Raw genomic sequence first — 5,403 nt, forward strand, 5'->3', positions numbered from 1 at the left:
CGACCCCAAGCACGCCCTCTCTTCATCGGATCGCTAGAGAAGGCACTTTTTCTCACTGAGGGCGGGCGGGACGGACCCGGCCCGACGAGCCTCCGGTCGCGGCAGCGCAAGAGCAGGGGAAGCGACACACACACACCGCTCGATGATCTCGAGCGCAGCGAGGCGGGGGGGTCTGCGGTATCGGTAAGGCTTTTTCTTCCTTTCCGGGGCGTACTCTTGAGCGTTCGCGGACAGGGGGGACCGGACTGAGAAAAATCATACTACACAAGAGGTCCCCCGAGAGCCAGGCCTGCCTCTCCGGCAACACCCACCGGGTCTGCACCAGGCGGGGAGGCATTCTCAGTCCGTCACCGACGGACCACCTTTAACGGTGAGAAGAAAATTAAAAGGCCGGCCGCGACCGCTCAACACCACCCAACGGCTCACCGCCTACGGGAGAAGGCAGCGCGTGGTGGGCCGCTCGCCCGATCTCACGAGACGGGAGGAGAGACGAGGGGCCCGCTGGCAGAACGAGAAGAGCGGCCGCCATTCACCATGAATGTCCGTCCCTCGCCTGGCGCGGTTTAGGCCTCCGGCCCGAATGAACACAGGGCAAGCGCACCACATCGATCAACAAAGCAGAACCGGGAAGAATCGAGCGACAGATCACCACAGACCCAACACATGCCACAGGAAAAAAAAAAAAAGGAAAAAAAAAAAGAAAACCCTTCACACCGCCACACCAAAAAAAGAGCGGTGGGGGGGTCAACGGGGAATCCAATAAAAGAGGAGTGCACTCGGGAGGCACATAACATGAGGCAGCAGAAGGGCCGGGCCACCCTCAACCCAAAAAGGACTCATGGAGACTCGGGAGCTCCACAAGCTGGGAGGGGGGGGTAAAAAAAAAACCGGTGCGCTCGGGAGGCACACGGGAGCAGAGGACCATGGAGGAGACTCGGGAGCTCCACAACCTGGTCCCCGCATGCAAAAGAAAAAAAAAAAGCACCGGGATGGCAAGGGAGAAGCATCGAGAGACGGGTCCCACCATCCAAACAGAATGGGTGACAAACCACGAAGCGGGGACGCCTGACACGCTTCACCACGGGCAAAAGCAAGGCAAGGAAAGCCGGTCATCTCAAAAAGCCTCACAGGAAAGCACAGCAGCGAGACACGGGCTGGGCTAGACGGAGAAAAATCACACCCTGTGAGGCTCGGAAGAGAGACCGCCACCTAGCGTCCTTTAATGTCACCCAATTAAAGGACAGCGTGTCAGCACCTATCTGCAGGTACAATAAGGACAGATAGCAATTATTAGAAGAATGGCAACAGGTACGGGGAGTCATTCACAGACCACACAGAACTCCTGAAAGTGAGGCTGGGTGAAATGTCCCAAAAATGTCCCCATAAACAAGAGAACCGACCCTCAAAGGAACAACTGGTCGACCTCATAACCATGAAAGGACCGAGAGAGCGAGGTGGACATGCCAGAAAGCCGGGCGCCCAGCCTCCTCCCGGCCGAGGACCCTGCGACCAGCCGCTAGGGATGGAGAAGGGCAAGAAGAAAAACTTGGGGGGGGGATCTCGAGTCCAAGAAACCGGGGACCAGTGAACAGGGGAGCCGGGACCACCACCTCCTCTCGGCCTCGAGAACACGAGGCCCGCCGCTGGGCTCTCGCAAGACCGAGGGCAGGAGAAAGGGGCGGGGGAGAACTCCGAGACACCAACGAGTCCGGACCAGGGAGGCGAGAAAGACGGGACCACGGCCTCCTCTCGGCCTCAGCATGGCAAGGCCCGCCGCTGAGGACCAAGGGTTCCTGGCAAGAGGAAGAAAATTAATAAAAAAGCTCCGAGAGTCCGGACCAGGGAGGCGAGGAAGCCGGGACCACGGCCTCCTCTCGGCCTCAGGATGGCAAGGCCCGCCGCTGAGGACCGAGGGTTCCTGGCAAGAGGAAGGAAAAAAAAAAAAAAAGGTCCGAGACCCCCAACGAGTCCGTGACGGGGCAGCGGGGAAGCCGGGATCAACCATCGCCTCCTCTCGGCCTCGGGTCGCCGGGTCCCAGGGCTCTTTAGAAGAGAGAAAAAGCAAGGGAAAAGCAACTTTTAAAGCCGAGGTATTTCACCGATCCTGGGCCCGGGTGGACCCGACACCTAGCGGGAGTACGCAAACGACTGAAGCCTTCTGGTCGACCCGCTCAAGTCTCCCAGCACCCTCTCCAGCTGGTCCCGTCACTGGGTTCCATCCCCAACGCACACACCCATGGGTGACTCTTCCGGCACAACCTCCTACACAGAGACCGTCCCCATGCACGACACCGACTCCGGGACACACCCGCCTGCCGGGCCGGGACTCTCGTCATTCTTTCCGCCTCACAAAAGCCATTTCGCCCCGTCCTCGTCAACGACCGAGGACCAGGAGCGTTGCAGAAAAAGGCCACCGCTAGGGGGCGCCCGACAACCGACCGCCATAGATCGCTCGCTCGCTCGCTCGCTCGTTCGGCCGCGACCGCGGCGACGGCGTCTTCACCTTCTCTGGCGTGACAGCGTCCTTCCACGCTCACGCCCGGAGGTGGCACGGGCCCACAACAGGACAGGGAACTCCCCTGTCGGTTCCCCCACCCCTCCCCATCCCACCCCCGAACACGGTGAACGGCGGGCCGGGCTGGACATTCGGGGCTACGAAAACGAAAGTACGACCGAGACCACAGGCAGCTAGGAAAGCAGGCGAATCGATCCGATCGCTCGCTCGCTCGCTCGCTCGCTCACGGGGAAACAAAGAGCGTGTCTGACAGATCGGTGACAGGACTAGATGGGCCAGGGGCTTCTGCAACCATTAGGGCATGGTGAGAGGGAGGGACCGAGGGGGACCGAGGGGGACCGAGGGGGACCGAGGGACCGAGGGAGGAAGGGAGGGAGGGAGGCGGCAACGGCAGTTCCCTGCCATCTAAGGTCTCCTTTCACCATGGCCACTGCTTGCTTGCTTGCTTGTGGTTCTTTTTCTTCACCCCACTCCCCACGCCCTCAGCCCACACTTCTCAGACTAAATACCGAGTCAGAGAAAATTAAAACAGACGTGGAATAGTTTTTTTAAAAAATAATAATAATAATAATAATGAAATAAAAATAGTGTTTCAAAAATCCCACTCGGATTTCATTTCCAGGAATAATATCGTCATAGTGATGTGTTGTGAACATTTTCACTTAGAACAGAAAAAATAAACAGGTCACTTTAGTCATTTCTTGGAGAGGGTCTGTTTCCCCACCACGGTGGTTCGCACTTGCTGAGTTGCTGAAGATGATCTCCTGATCCTCGTGTTTTCAGTTTCTGAGTGCTGCTGACATGACAGACATGGGCCCTCACACTCGAGTTTATGAGACACTACTGAGAGCGTGGAGCCCATAGGACAAGGCTTTGGCTTTCCCTTCCCCTCCAACATAAGCCAGATAAATAAATAAATAAATAAATAAATAAATAAATAAATAAATAAATAAATGCCCAGCAGCAGAAGCATGAAAGCAGCTTCTCAGACCCTTTAGAGCTCCTGAGTTACAGTCATGGCAGAGGATATGACTAGGCCAGGGCTCCCTTCACAACCACCATCCAGGCCTGCCTGCCTGCCTGCCTGCCTGCCTGCCTGCCTTCCTTCCTTCCTTTTTTAAATGCCAGTTTACTAAAATTTTAGTTATTTTTAATTGCGTTGGGAGGCTAGAAATTTTTGGGTTTTCGTGAGTGGGCAGACATATGAAAGAAAGGAAGAAAGGAACGAAGGAACGAAGGAGAGAAGGATCAGAGCAGTGAATATACAGGTGCACAGTCCTTACACCAATGTTGACTGCAGATAGAAAAATAAGAGGAAGAAAAAAAAATAGAACGTCACCAAAAGGACAGCCTGGTCTATAAAAATGAGTTCCGGGACAGCCAGGGCTATTCCATGAAATTGGCTGAGTTCAAATCAGCAATTTCCCAACTCCAACAAGAATGTTGACAGGAAAGGCAACAGCTGTACACGTCAAGGAAGGCCAGTGGAGCTGTAGGCACACCCTTCACACCCTTTGAAACTTCTCTGTTGCAAAGTCACAGAGTTAGGAAAGGAAAATAACGCGTCACTGAAGTCATTCCTAGGCTAGGGCTCCCTTCACAACCATTTGAAAGGATCACAGCACTGAATATACAGACGCACGGTAATTACACCAACATTGACTGGAAAGACACCTAAACTAACAGAGACACACACATACACAATCCATAGCATTTGCTGCCTAGCAGATCAAATGAATTCCAGTGTCAGTAGGCACACCCTTCACACCCCTTGAAACTTCTCTGTTGCAAGGTCACAGAGTTAGGAAAGGATCTTGATCTTGAACTTTCCTTAATAGTAAGTCTGTGTGTGTATCACACTCAAGCCAAGTGCCCCTCAGAGCTCATGGAAGACAAAACAGATCTCTAGAATAAGAGAGACGGGGGGGGGGAGAGATTCACTCAAGAAAATGAAAGCAAAACCCTACACAAACCCTGGCACACAGTAAAATCAGTCCTATGAGGAAATTTGTAGCTCTGATTGCCTACTTTTTAAAAAGACTTCTAACCGGGTAATGGTGGTACACACCTTTAATTCCAGCACTCGTTCTGGTCTCCAAGAGCTAGTTCCAGGACTGACTCAATTAGAGAGAACTAGAGAAAAACCCTGTCACAAAACAAACAAAAAAGGAATAAATACTTTATGGAAGAATAGATGGACAGATAGACAGACAGACAGACCCACACCCCATCTTCTGTCTTCTGAAGGTACCAGGCTCTCTCACAGGGGTCAGGTAAAAACGCAGGCAGTGTATGTGTGTGATATCAAGCAAGCCTATATGTGATATATAGGGTATGATAGGATAATGTCAGTATTAAATTGGGGTAGGTCTCAGGAGCACAAGAACCCAAATCTGTGCTGTACTCCCTGTCACCAGAAGAGGGCACTAGATCCCCACCATGTGGTTTCTGGACATTCCAGAAATTCCAACTCTCCAGTTCTCATTCTTTCATTGTTCCTCCTGCATGCCTGCATCTAGTGAGAGAGTGGGCACCGTTCCTCCCTGCTTCTGTGTGTCTGTGTCTGTCACGTCCTGGATAGCCAGAGTGCCCGCCACCTACGCCTGAGATAGATGTGGCAGGCAGCCCTGGGGCTGGGGGAAAGGGAGAGAGTGGGTTCCCTGGAGAGCCTTGGGCAGAGGCTCTGTGGATTCCCTGCAGGAGGCCTCACCGCCTCTGAGGAGCCCATGGGGGAGGGGGAAAGGGAAGGTCAACCAGACAGTCCTGCCTGGCTTTTGCTTTGCTTTGCTTTGTTTTTGTTTTGGTTTGTTTCCAGGTACAGCTGTGACCAGGTCTGGATCCAGGACAGACTCCAAAGCTAGAGAGAAATCCTGTCTCAGAAAAAATAA

The sequence above is a fragment of the Microtus pennsylvanicus genome, chromosome 12 (genome assembly GCF_037038515.1).
Source record: "Microtus pennsylvanicus isolate mMicPen1 chromosome 12, mMicPen1.hap1, whole genome shotgun sequence".
NCBI classification, from domain to species: domain Eukaryota; kingdom Metazoa; phylum Chordata; class Mammalia; order Rodentia; family Cricetidae; genus Microtus; species Microtus pennsylvanicus.